This window comes from Dipodomys spectabilis, unplaced genomic scaffold, assembly GCF_019054845.1.
Source record: "Dipodomys spectabilis isolate Male_0828 unplaced genomic scaffold, ASM1905484v1 ptg000526l, whole genome shotgun sequence".
NCBI lineage: Eukaryota > Metazoa > Chordata > Mammalia > Rodentia > Heteromyidae > Dipodomys > Dipodomys spectabilis.
In genome coordinates, this window is record NW_024871203.1 from 3725522 (window position 1) to 3740541 (window position 15020).

A 15020-nucleotide genomic window follows, 5' to 3' on the forward strand; every position below is an offset into this window, starting at 1 on the left:
TCTTTAATTCACCAAATATTGTCTCTATAACAAAAAACTATTTCTTGAATTAAGTTAAAAGAATTAGAGTACAAAAGGTACACAGCAGGTAAATATTTCTGAACATAATTTAGCATTTAAGACATTAATAAATATTGTTTATCAGTATACCAATAAGCACTTTTGTGCTGGTTAATAGAGCTTTCCTGGTTTACCAATAATCAACTGATTTTCACATTTTTTTCTAGACTTCATAAGATAGAATGGCATTGGCATATATTTAGTTATAAAAGTCTTCTAGTTGTTTCATGGATTATCATATTTCATGTGACTGCCATAGTAATATTAGTTTGGCATATAGTAAATACAGGAACTAATAAATGATCATCAATAATAATGTATTTGAATTAAATTAAAATGGGAATATTTTATGTGAAACTGTAAGGAAAACAATCTAGCATGTAAGAACTAAGGAGAAAATGCTTTAATTAATTTTTTGAGAAAAAACACTAGAGAATGTTCAGGTAAAGATCTTAGATCTAGTTGAACAAATGAAACTCTCATCTTATTTTTGAACTGCCTGAATAATGATACTATGTTAATTATAAATATACCAATTTCTTTATCATATGAATGTCAAATATGAACTAGCATTCTGCTTGGGATGATAGACAGGGTTATATAATGTTTCTATTAATAGATGACCAGAGTTTTAAGAGAAGATCCCTTAACTGGTAATACTACTATTATTTAACATTTATGTGTGCCAAATGCTTAACATTCATGACCTCATTTAATCCTCACAGCAACACTTAAGTATCTCTATTTGATCTTCATTTTATAGCAGGAAGTACCTTGTTCAAGGTCATTCTTTGTATGTGATGGAGCTATAATACTAATGATAGTCTAGCCCAAGAAATTATGATGTTAATTACTTGAACTATGTTTTTAACAGTAGATACAAATTAACTTGAGACTCATTTAAAATGAATCACTCTAATTTTTTTTTTAAAAGATTGTATCTAAATAAAACCCAAAATTTGCTTTAATTTGAAGGGATCACTTTTAGGATTACAAAATTCATATTTAACTTTTGGTTCTGCTAACTGAGGTTGGCACCTACGCATAGGTATAATCATTTAGTCGTTCAATTACAAAATTCCTCTATAGTGATTTTAACTTTCCAAACATATATCTAAAATGGAATTATGCCCTAAAATACAAAATGTCTTTAAATAATAGTTAAAAAAATTCTCTATTGGCTCATTTTTGAAAGTTTTCAACACCTAGAAGATTTTGATGGATGGGTGACTAGATGATTGTAAAAAAAAAAGAGTAATTGATTTGTTAGTTAAAAAGCAAGCTAAAGCTAAGAGAATTTTAACTAAGAATGCTTTGGAAGAAGGAAAGCACTAAACCATATGATCGTTTAGAGTACCTAAACTGAGTTGTAAAAACAAGGACACATTTGAACAGAGTAATTCCACTTCATAAAATCATAGGCCAGGAAAGGACTCCAGGCAATTATTGAGTAGTTATTCATTCTTTTCTTCCCCTCAAGGCATCTAAAACAGATGTAATTTCACAGAGAGGGTAGGTACAAAAGGGAGGCCTAAAAGATGAGAATTATAGTTGTTAAGGTGTCAGGTGGTCTAATATATTATTACTTCTCCAGTTCTAGAAAAAAGGTGAAGGCAAAAAGGGATTCAGATTATAGTTTTAAGATTTAAAGGAGGTACATTTTTACATAGCAAATTTTTATTTTAAGGAAACCTTTCTCCATACTGCCTAATACGGTAGGAAGTACATATTTGGTTTTAAATTTTTTGATCCAGTTTTCTATTTCTCTAGCTCTTAACATTGTGGAATACTGGGGCAAATGATTGTTTTTTTAAAACTAAGATTTTAATGGAGTTTTAAGAATTTAATATAAAAGTGACATATATACCTATTAAAAATAAAAGGTGAAAAATTTTCCCCTCTTCTTGATGGTACCAGAGAGAAAAATCACTCAACTAAAAGACAACATAATTCTACAAAGTATCTAGTTCAACAGCTGTAAGAAGAACTGAGTATGGATTTATCTCTGGGTAGCACATTTGTACGAGAATTCACAATAAGACGGAACATAGAAACATTTCCAAGTATAGTAATGGGATAGTGTGGCTCCTATTAAAGATAAGAAAGCCTCTCTCAGTCCCCTACATATCATACACATATGCAACACTGCACAAGACACAGTAGAGGGATGAGTAAGGATGAGGGACTAAGATGCCAGGCTACCACAAAATGCCACCAATTATTTAACATTTTATGACTGGACAAAGAGTCCTTTTATTTTCAGGGGAACGGGGTGAGGGGCAGAGTCACATTATAAATCTGATTCACTGTGCTCAACAGTCAAAACAACACAGAACTCAACATTCAAGACAAAAACAGACCTTTATTTTCTTTTATAATTTTCAATTGGGTTTCTTTGATTTTTTTCTGATGAATACCAATGAAGCCAATGAGGGCTATTGTTGCAACTAAAAATATGAAAGCACCTTTATTTTCTTCTCTTTTTGCCCTCTTCTTCTTCATCTCCTTCTCATTTCTCTTCAGGATTCTCTCTTCCACCCTTGCTTTTCTGTTCTTAGCTGAGGCTTGTTTTGGAGGATGAGGGAAGCACTTGGTGAGGCCTGTGTCCGGCCTGATTGTCTTGCAATGTGCCAGTTCAGCCATTGCAACACTGGCTGAAAAACCAGTTTTCTTTTTCAATTTGAATGACTGTTTCTGAAAATTGGCAAAGTGTAGACCACATTCAAGGCAAAGGACAATATATGGGAACCTTCTGTGATTTCTAATCAGGAAGTGTATCACTGCTGTAATGACATTTTAATTTCTAATTTATTCTAGAAAGATGGGCCTATGCAGAAATAAATTTCCACAAATTATATTTACTTCTGACATGTAAATTAGTCCTGTCAGATTACACATTTTTGTTCCAGTTTTAGTAAAGCAAGGACTTTATATACAGTCCTCTTTTCCATATAACATTTCATAGACATAGATTGAGGATTAAAATTAAGTAATTAACTTGTATTCTGTGCCAAAGGAGAGTTATTTTTGGCTGTGTCGTACTTGGCAGGGATGAAAGAAGATCGTCTTTATTCTCTCCTACACATTCTGCTCCAGCACGAAACATTGTGAATCTAGAACATAGTGAACACCACAACAGTTCATTGTTTGATTCTTAGAGCTTACATATGATCCCAGGTAGTAAGTGATCAAGAAAAGCTCAAAGCAAAGATTATCTAATGAAAATTGCTACTTTGTTGGAACCTCTGGAAAACTGCTTATTAGCGAGTGACAATTCATTTCTCAAATACGAAAATGTCTCTGCTTAATGTATGCTTTACATTTAGGCTCAATAATTTCCACTTTTTTTTGATTATATACTTTTATCAGTTAAAACACTTCTGTTGTTGACAATGACCATTCATGCACTCTTTTATATTAACAGTTAAATAAAACATGTACAAAGAGAAATCTACAACCATTAGGTACAAAACCCAAGGAGAAATTATTTTGATTTTCTTCCTATACTTCAATAGATGCCTATGTATTCTTCAGAGACAGCCCTGTGTGACTTTCCTATGAGAGGAATTCGTGTCACTCACATTTTGCATTTTCCATTTCTCTACCTGACATAGAGCTTCAGGCACTCAACAAATTCAACTAGAGGGACAGGTTTCTCTATTTTCCACACAAAATAGTCCCCTATTAGGTGACTATGTAATGATTAAGAAGGCCTGTTGTAGAATATTGGTCATGTTTTTCTTCTCTTTTTTTGGTGAACAGCTAAGGAGGGACTATAAGTTTGGTGATCCAAATTTTACTCTGGTGTCCTCCCCATGTCCCTACCCTTGCAGTGGCAATGTTGAAGGAAAGTAAAAGATGAAAGCCAAACCAATAAGTACGCCAATTTCATTCTTGAAGACCTAAGCCAAAATTGGCTGACAGTTTCTGGTGCATGTTCTGGAAGGGAACTGTGCTCTCTTAAAATTGGGTAATGATGTCTTCATGGAAACAGTTCTTCTTTCCACAACATAGCTGTGTGATGAACACAGAAGGTTGGGAAAGGTTAGGTCACTAAGAGCAGAGAAGGCTGGACAGAGTAGTGTTAGTCACTAGTTAATTCTGAGAGGCATCTGTTTTTATACAACCAGACAATACTTGAACTCTTCTTGGCTGATGATATCAAGCATATGGGACAGTATTTTTGCCACAAAGGGAAATCAGCATTCACACTGAGGCCACAGGGACATTTTCTATGAATACTGACTTACTAGAATGCTCCAAAGAACAATTTACTTATATGTAAGGTGACAAACTTTTAATGGATTTAATACCTTTGGAGGTTGGTCCATACTCATACGTGAGCATGAAAGGACTCTTAATTTGAATTGTTTTATCATTAAATACTAGCTTTCTTGATTCATGTGTTAAAAATAAGTCAATGAATGAGCTGTACTGAGGATTGTAAAGCTGAGGAGAGGTAAGGGCAGTTTGGTATATCAGAAAAAAAAAGTGAAAATTTAAAAAGCTCGCTTCTTTAGTCAACTATTGATTTCATAACAAGAAGTCATTTATTTATTTCAGGCAAAATAACAATATCACAGTATTGCTCTCAGGCAATAATTTCTCTGCTATATATGGATTTTAGTGAGAAAAACCCCTTTACTTAAAAGGACCAGTTAAGTGGCTCTATCAACATTAAGTTTTTTTTCTTAAACAGGAAAAGCCCATACTTGTAAGGTTACCAATGTATTTCACCAAAATCTTGTGTGTAACAATTCCTTTACAACAGTAAAGCTTACTTCCATAAAAATGTTACAAGAGAACTAAAGCTTATTCTACACTTCTTTCTCCGAGTATACAATGTCTGCCAAATTGTGTGGTTTAAAAACAAATATATGACAGTGGTTGACTTTTCAGGGTACAATAATTTTTATGATGAATAATTCAGATGGCAAAACGTTGGTGTTCTTAGTATTGATTTACTGACCAAAGAAGGGATGCTTCTTTGAAGGATAATCACAGATATAAATGATAGAGTCTAAAATTTAAATAGGGAATTTAGAAAACTGAAGTAACTGAAATAGAGGGCAAGGTACTTAGTTCGTAGGCAGAAATTCATCATGGGGACAAGTGTTAAACGTAAGCAAAGGGATGACTACATTTGAAAATTAATGTAGAGTCACCACATTCTTTAAAGAGAAAAAAGTGGAATTCTTGAGACCATAAAACTTTACTACGACTTAACAGGAAGAATGACCCCAAACAATTACAGTAATATTAAATGCCAATAAAATGCTTTTGGGATGGATATTTGCATACCACAATCACCAATTTTATATATACTAAAACACATTAAAATGGGTAGAGCACACAGGCAATAGTAAGGCAGATCAATGTGATTTTATTCACAACACAAATTCCATTTGTGAGAGAGAAAGAAGCATAGATTACTTCTCTTTAGAAAGATATTTACTATCAAGCATACTTAGCAAATATTTACCTATCTAAAAAGATCTGATACCAATTGGTCATATTTTTATTTTTAAGTAATTTATATTTTACAGGTATTCACATTATGCAATACCACACACTGCGGCAACAGAGAGAAAAAAACATTTCAAAATACAATGTTAAATTATTTCTTCATTTCACAGTATGAAATATCCATTAATTAGCATTGAAATTATTACAGTGTATCTTATCCAACTAAAGAAAATTGTACATCCACCACAGAAGAAAAAAATAAGAAATACTGAGCCACGGGGGACCCAGTTACATCATATTAAATAATATCTGAAGCTAGTTTGAAAGACATCCAGACAATATACTTTCTCAAAAATGAAAACTACAGCCTATAGATTTGGAAAGTTTTACAGGAAAAGAATAGCTCATGCCTGTCCTAAGAGGCAACAACACTTGTATACAAGTGCCAAGAAATTAGGAGAAAGTATTTTAGCTGAGGAAGCTGAGAAAGCCTGGCATGAGGAACTTCCTTTAGTCCTGCCACTGACAGCAGTCCTGCACCGGAATATGCTTTGCAATAGAATAAACATATTAAGTTTCAGAGCAGGTTGTGTATAACTTGCCTTCAAAGATTACACTTCATTTAGTACAATACAGCACGTCAAGTTTGAAAAATGCAAAATACACTTAATACAAAATTGGCTTCCTTTGCTCTGCCTTAAAGAGGCCACTGAAGAGTCCATTAAACAGCCAGCATTTTCTAGTTATCGGAGCTGATCCCTCTCTTTTTCCTGGTGTCAGGAGAATACAACTGAAGTGTCACCACACAGAGCCCTTTCCCCATCAAGACCCTTTCCCCTTCCATTCTCCCATAGAAACAGCGGTTTTCTGTTACTGTGCTCCATCTTGATTGGCTTTGATCTTATGCTAGTGCCACTGTAGAAAGCTCGAATTCTTCTTAAGAGTGGCCTGCCCCTCTTAATATCCCTTTAGGGAGGCCTCCAATCCAAAACACTTGATGATCTAAGCTTTTTACAAGTCTGTTTTCTGTTATAAACAGCAAGGACGAGGCCATTTTAGTTGCTTGCAAGAGGTTGATGTTGAGTCTGTGCCGTGCCGACTCTCTCCGATCTAAATTCTCTAAACATTAGCTTATCAATCTGTGAGTCCAATGGTTGAGTGCCAACAGAAGTGGATCCGATTTGGCATGGAGAGGTTCTACCAACTCTCGCAGTGTATTAGCCTAATATGATAAAGCAGTGATACAATATGATGAAAGACCTGCGAGTGCCATTATTCCAAAGCATATTAGTATCTGTATTAGAAATACCATCATGCAATACCCATGAAGAGAAAAATAGAAAAAAATATGGCTAGAATTGCATATGGTTTTAATACCACAATGTCTTTCTGTTGGCATGCAAGTTTACTTGGCCATAAATGGGACAGGTTTTGCTTTAGTTTGGTTATTTGAAATGCCGGTCTTCCAAATACACACAACAAACAGATAAACCCTTTCCCACCTCTAAACTTGTGTATGCATATCTATAATTTTAACCAAAAAAGTTTGCTCAAAGAATTTTCCATCTATCAGTCTTTAAAAAATTAATATGTTTCTATATAAGATCTAATTGCATTAATATTGCTCTAATGAGACTGTATGCTAGGCAATACAAAGTTAAGAGAAAGGAAAATCTATTATAGAGAAAATGAGATAAAAGGGTGAGTTTACACCTGAGCATGTCGCATATCAAGGAGTTAAGAAACTGGAAGAGGATGAGGTTGCTGAGTGACTGGAAAAGCTTAGAGCAACCTGGATAATATAAATTACCATCTCTCTTACTTTATTTTATTCTGCATCTTTAGAAATCCAAATATTGTCACAAGGCACAAGTCAGCAAACCTGTTATCTGTATTATAGGACATAACTTTCTGTTGGCGGTACTGGGGTTTGAACTCAGGACTTTGTACTTGCCAGATAGGTATTCTACCACTTGAGTCAAGGCCCCAGCAGGAGACAGAATTTTGTCAGCAACATCCTGTCCTACCTTTTTTTGGTTATATCCAGAATAAGAAACAAGTCAGGAGAGGGATAAGAAAAAGCATGTTGTCCATTACTACCTCCCTTAGAAAATGGGAGGAACATATGTTGCTTATGACACTGAAATGTAGAAAATGATATGCACTGTAGTCAAAATTAGCAGAACTAATTATTTACTCCATCATACTCTATGCAGTAAAGAGAATGAAAAGTAAGTAACCTGTATGTAGGTCAAATAAAACAAGATTTAATACCTTAAGTTTTAGATGACTATAATACTGGAAAGCTATTTTCACTTCTACCACGTTGACATGAGCATGGAATTTCGGATACCAGAATAAAAGGTATTCTAACCATGGATTCAAAGTCACTTCTAAATTTAAACTGTGCTTAATTTGTATGTGTGATTCTAACATTTTGCAAGTTGTTTTAAATACATCCCTCGTTTCCCTGCAGAAATCATGTTACATGAATGGCTTAATTTCTAGTCTTTTGCCCAATTCCCATTTAACCTATACCAAACTGAAGTTGAGCCCTGGTAATCAAATTGGTCCTAGATAGGTTGACATGGTTTCTATTGAATTTCTGAGTTTTTTTTTGAAGAGGTCAGAAACATAACAAATTAGTTCCTTTGTTACAGTGTAGGACTATGGGGGAGAATCACTATTTCTAAATGGCTAGTTACAAAAGTGCATTAGCATGACAGAAGATTACAGGTATCAGATACTCCTAGATTCAACCTAACCAACTCAACTGTATAATTCTGGTACACACATAATGAATCTACAGCACACATGACTGATAAGCCAAGGAGATCAAAGGCCAGGGCACAAAGGGTTGTAGGTGTATGTTTATCTATCAAAAATCTCTGAAACACAAAAACAAATGCACTTCCCAATGCAAGTGTAAAATAACAGACTAATTTTATCCCTCTTTTTTGTTTTTTGTTTTTGGTCCGGTCGTGGGGCCTGAACTTTGGGCCTGGGAGTTGTCCCTCAGCTCTTCAGCTCAAGGCTAGCGCTCTACCACTTGAGCCACAGCGCCACTTCCGGCTTTTTTCTTTTTGCTTATGTGGTGCTGAGGAATCGAACCCAGGGCCTCAGGCATGCAAGGCAAGCGCTCTACCACTGAGCCACCTTCCCAGCCCCTCCCTCTTTTTGAAAAGAACAACTGGATATAGTATGTTCCTTAAAAAGGTAGCAAAACTGTGTACAACCTGACTTACTTTCTATGACTGTTCTCTTGACTATAAAAATATTTAGGCTAGGAAACTTAACTTTTCCAAGTTCTTAACCAATAACATTTGGAAACAAAGCAACATATCTATGGTACCCCAAAGAAAATCAGTAGTGTTTCTTAATTAATATTAATACATATTTATTTAGATTACATTCATCACTGAAACTTCCAATTGTGAAGTTAGCAGCTTAACTTAGGATAAGAAGGAACTAATTATGTTTCCCTGTTACAATGCTCCTAGAGATTCAAATGATGGACCAAGGTGTAATACCATTCTGAATCATGAACAGAATGACTTATTCCAATATAAATCTATTTCCCTAAGGTCTTTGGGTTATAGATTGAATTCATACAAGAAGGAATTTTCTTTCTGTTTCTGTTTTATGTGTTGAAAAATTGTCCCACTAAGGATAACCCAAGTAATAAGAAGAAATATAAATTCTGGAAAAAATAAGTTATAGAAATGTAACTTGGCTTTTGGAAGTATACCTGCTGGAAATGGCTGATGATCCTTCAATTGAATGCTTGAGGATTAGATTACACAGTGGTTAAGAGTGGACAAACCAATATTTGCAAGAGAATGACTAAGTGTGAATATTTTAATGACTGAAATAGAAGGTAAAACTTTAAAATAGAAATAAGAAATGCTTAAGCCAGATGAGCACTTAGAATCATTCCTACATCTGTTTGAATCTTAAGAGACAACTCCATTTTATTTACTCAGTTCCATTAGTATTGAACTTGAGGATACATTTCAGAGCAAAGCCATAGAATACTAGTCTTAAACTTGGTGTGGATAACAGAGGTCTCTAGCAGAAGATATCCCAGACTATTGGCAGCAAAATAAAAAAGGATACTGAGAGAGTAGGTTGTTTTGTGCTTATTTTTAAAAAGTTTAACATGATTATCAGGAGCTTCTATTTTTTCCTAGGTGTAAGTATTCATATCTAAGTTTTTTTCTTTTTGAAAAACAAGAATATATAACCCAACAAATAGTCACTTTTCTCATTGCTAGTATTGGAAAGAGTGGGTTCATACTTTGGTTCAGAATGTTGACATCAAAACAGAAACTTATTAATTATGGCTTAAATACTATTTGTCCAAATTTTAAAGGCCTATGTCTTATAAAAGGTTGAGTTTGAAGATAGATATTTATAAAAATTGCTTACTTATTTTTATTTCATACAATAGGGTTTAGGAATTGGAAACACTTTATTTTTATTTTATGAACAAGGAGCAGAATTTTCACAACAAAGTAAATAACAAAATAGTCTGTGCTTAAAGAACTTATGCAGTTATTTAGCAAATCTAGGTATTATATTTTATGAACCTAGCTACAGGATAAACAAATACTATTCACAGATAATTCTAATTCTCTTTTAAACTGCCAAATCACAATTCTATCCTGTATCTATAATACACAGGAGATGGGAATGCTCCCTTATTAAGAAAGTGTTAGTTCATTTTGCTGGGCACTAGGGGCCTGTAATCTTAGCTAGTCACAGCTGAGATCTGAGGAACACGGTTCAAAGCAAGCCCAGGCAGCAAAGTCCATGAGACTCTTCAATGAATCACCAAAAAGGTGGAAGTGGAGCTGTGGCTTAAGTATAGAGTGCTAGTCTTGAGCACAAAAGCTCAGGAATAGTGTGCAGGCTCTGAGTTCAAGCCCCAGGGCCAGCATGTGCATGAATGCGTGCACACTTGTGTACACACACACAAACATACACACTCACTCACACACACACACATACACATTTAAATCTGGTAAATTACTTTTTAAGGATGTCATTCAGTATCATCTTCAGCATCACATTATCTTGGGAAACTAAACGTGGAAAAAGAGGTATTTATCTGTAATAGTGAATGAGATACTAAACTCTTTTAAACAAGAGTTTTGCAGGTGGTTGTGTGTATGGGGATGGGGGAATAAGAAAAATAAGAGTAGAATAAGAAATGGAGTGATTCTTATACTAAAAGTCTAAATGTATTATTGCCTCTCACATTATAGCACTGGATATTTTAGCTATTCTATTTTTGGAGGTTTTACTTTTTCCTAATTTTTATGGGAACATATTAATTATATAATGGGGATTTCATGCAATATTCCCGTACATGCATATAGTATACTTTGGACATATTCATTCCCCTCATAACATTATTTTCATTGCAAAAGCCTGGAATGGACTTTTACATAGTCTTTCTGAGTGTTCAATATTACAAAAACTTTGAGATATTGATTTTCCTCTTTCAATAACTTCAAAATGTTAGTACCTTATTAATAATCTCATTGGCACACCAGCCTGACATTTGGGATCATTTGCTCATTAATGACTCTGGCAAGAAGAAGCTGCTTTGGGGGTACTGCCAACTGAATTTAAGGACAATCAAAAATACTTTCCCAGCAAAACAAGTACCAGGAATGACAAGAAGAAAATTCAAGGGACATTTGTAAGAATCTAAAATTGTACATTGGAAGTCACTTATTAAATTTGTTTAGTTTTCACTTCAATTGTATCATAAATTCAATCCTTCATCTTAATGACATTTTAACACACTCCTTTATCTTCCTGTGTATAATAATTACATCATAGTCTATTCTCATAAATCTCCATTATGCAAGCAATTTGTTTATTTCAGCATTCAAGTTATTATATTAGGTATCAAATGTATTGGGTACATGATGAGAAGAAAAAATTGTTTATTTAAGACAGAGTCTTGGTATGTAGCTCACACTGTTATGAACAGTTTTTATAGACTAGGCTAGCCTCAAACTTTTGATCTTCCTGCTTCTACTTCCTGAGTGCTGCGATTACAAGTATGTGACATTAAGCCCGAGTAAACAAGGAAATATTCTTGCTATTGATGCTCCAAAAGGAAAAGAGAATGAGACAGATTAAGCAAAGTCACTCAACAATTTCTGAAAGCTTTTCCAATATTTGGAAATATATGGACATCTGTGTCCAGGAAGCTCAGAAATTATTTGGCAAAAATCACTATTAAATCATATTTCTAAGAAATATAGCAAATTAGCACAAATGTCCATCTTAATTAAAAGCTGGGGATTATAAGTGCTCATATTCAACCTTACTTGTCTTGAAAATTACTGGTTATTACATGGGTTTGTACCATCAAATTCATCATATATTTGGAATAGGATACTGAGTTTAAGAACGTGTGAGGAATACATCTTTTAAAAATGCACTATTGTGTGTGTTTCATTTTTCCCTCCTGACAACATTGTATGGCACTGCTCTTTTAAACCAAGTAAATTTTATCAAAGAGTTGCAGGGATGTTGATTCAATTCCTGTAAGAAGATACAAATGAATTTATAACAACTGCAAAAAGTTTTCTATCTTCACTTAAGATTAAAAATTTCTCACATGCATCAATGTAATGTAATTAATTTAAAATAGAAAATTCTAAAATTTAGAAAATAGAATTATGTAAGAACTTCATTAGTATGAGAGACTTGGTTGTAAAATTCAAATGTTTGAAATGTCAGAAGGTACTTTAACTCATACATTATAATTTGTATCCAAATATAGTATTGTACACTAATGTTCTGCTAGCAAACAGAACAAACATCTCTAATTATTGTAATGTTTATGTACCATCTGTGAGCTAATTTTGTGGTGCTACCTTATGTGTAATATATTTTAAAAAGAAGAACAATTCCACATTTCATTGAAATCAGGATTTTAAAAATTCATATTTACTATATCTTATTATCATCCCTATCATCAAATGCTGTCTTAAATCACTTTGTAGGGATATGCAAGTCAAGTTAATTTGAGATTCCTAAGTTCCACTTAATTTTTTTTCAACATCTCTTTTGACTGCAACTGTTTTTTTTTTTTGCGGGGGAGGGGCAGCAAAATAACGCTTGCAGTTGTAGAGTAAATAGAACTTTGGTCTTATCTATGATACTAGTGTATGTGTGTGTGTATCACTATCATTATCCGATGTGTAAACAAATACTAGTATCAAAGATAGACCCAAAGTTCAACTGAGTTCTTTGATACATACATGCTACTATCACATATTTATATGTATATATGTGTATATGTGTGTGTGTGTATATATATATATATATATATATATATATACGTATAAACACTTTATAAAAGATTACATTGGTTTATTTGGTCTTCCACAGATAGTTCATCACATCGATGTAGATATTCTACAACTGGATTTATAGTGAAACAATCAATCCTGGGCTGGGAATGTGGTTTAGTGGTAAAGTGCTTGCCTAGCATGCATGAAGCCCAGGGTTCGATTCCTCAGTACCACATAAAGAGAAAAAGCTGGAAGTGGTGCTGTGGCTCAAGTGGTAGAGTGCTAGCTTTGAGCGAAAAGAGCTCAGGGACAGTGCCCAGGCCCTGAGTTCAAGTCCCAGGACTGGCTAAAAATAAATAAATAAAATTACTGGACAGTCAATCCCTTCTTGTAAAGTTCATGATGTACTTATGATCAAGGTTTTTTTTAAAAAATATCTTTTGCATACTAACTTTAAGTACAGAAATACTCTAAAAGATGTCAATATTGGATTTAGAAAATTTGAAACTAAAATTAAAAGCATTTTAGGACTACTACCAAGTGTTTATTACATGTACTTAATAATAATTATTTAGGAACATTGCCACGTTATGAAGTGAAATATTATTTCTCAATAATTGACTGCTCATAAATACACATCAAATTGGAACCTGACCAAGGAGAATGTAAGGATGACATTTCCTTTTCCTTATTGTAAATCTTCAGCATAGCACTAGCAAGCTTGTTTTATCTTTGTGGAAAATCAATAAACACTTTGAAAGTAGGAGGAACTCCTCTTTAACAAAATTACAAACTTTAATTACAGAAGGCCATGGTTTCCAAGGACTTAGTTTTCACCATACTAGGAATGATTTCAGGTCTTAGTTGTGTGGGCAGATCTGGTCGTCATGGTGATGAAAAAGTCAGCCTACAAGTAGCAAGAACTATGTTACATTGCTCCCCATAGAAATTGCCAAATGCAGTTTCTGTATTTAGCATGGACAAAGCCTGATGCTCCAATGAACTGGGACTTTACCTCAGGAGTTGCCATGACAACTAAGATATCAAATGAAACCCAGACCATAAGGGGTTAAAAGTAATAGTATATTCACTAGTTTTAAATTTGTTTTTCTTAAACCAAGGTACAAGTTTAATGGAGGCTTTGTTGTTTTGGCAACACACACACACACACACACACACACACACACACACACACACACACAGATTCTTTTTAAAAAGAATCCTAATAGCCTCAAACAACTTTCCGCCTCTTGAACTTGGTATAAACAGTCTGAAAGCTAAGCAAGTTAGTGTGTTAGTTCATTAATAATAATATCACTAACATGTAAATTTACTTTCTACTTTATAAGGTGCTTTTATATTTCATACTTCAAGTAAAAAATTAGAAGCTAGAATCATATTAAAGTATGAATGCTGAATTTTTAATAGCTCTCTCTCAGCTCATATGAATTTACTCTATGGATTTGTAAGAGGTGATAGGAAGTGTTATTTCAACAGGAAAAAAATGCAAAGTAAACCTGGAGAAAATCAGATTTGCGATCTGTTAGTAAGAGATTATTGAGATCAGTGTTATCTTTGAATATCCTTTAAATCTGTTGTTTTTCTACCCTCCTGCCCCCCAGATGGTTCAACAGGGAGAAAGATTTGGACTGTTTCTAAGAAGATGAATAAAGCAGAAATTGGAAGTAAAAATGGAAATAATAACTTTGGCTTCCCAAAACAGTCTCCAGACTTAAATTTTTGAGAAGTAGTTTTAGAAACTATCAAAATATTAACAAATTGGCAACAAAAAGGAATCACAGTTTAATATACTATGAAAGAGTTTTAAGTGATAGAATTGTTTCACAGTTCATACAAATTTGGTACATGGTTTTTTGGGCACTGATTAATGGGAAAATCTACTAATTACAATTTTATTGAGAGGTAAACTAGTATTAACTATTGAAACATAGAATTGAATTGAAATAGAATAGGATTGAAACATAGAATTATTAATACACAGAATAAAGTTTTTGCTTCATTTGGATTATGTGAATAGTGATCATGACCTGTTATAATAAAACTTTAAAAGCTTAGTTCCTTTTGTGCAGGTTTAATAAATATAATAGCATTTAAAAGGAAACATTTGGTTAAAATTATTCTGAATTAAAATTACAGGTCTGAGGGGCAAAATGG

The 15020-nt window shown here is 33.6% G+C and overlaps 1 protein-coding gene across 4 annotated transcripts in view; it reads right to left on the reverse strand.

The window, feature by feature from the left end:
- The window catches only part of Cnksr2 (connector enhancer of kinase suppressor of Ras 2), a 218098-nt gene that overhangs the window by 5557 nt on the left and 197521 nt on the right, over positions 1 to 15020 (reverse strand). The window lies entirely within an intron of this gene.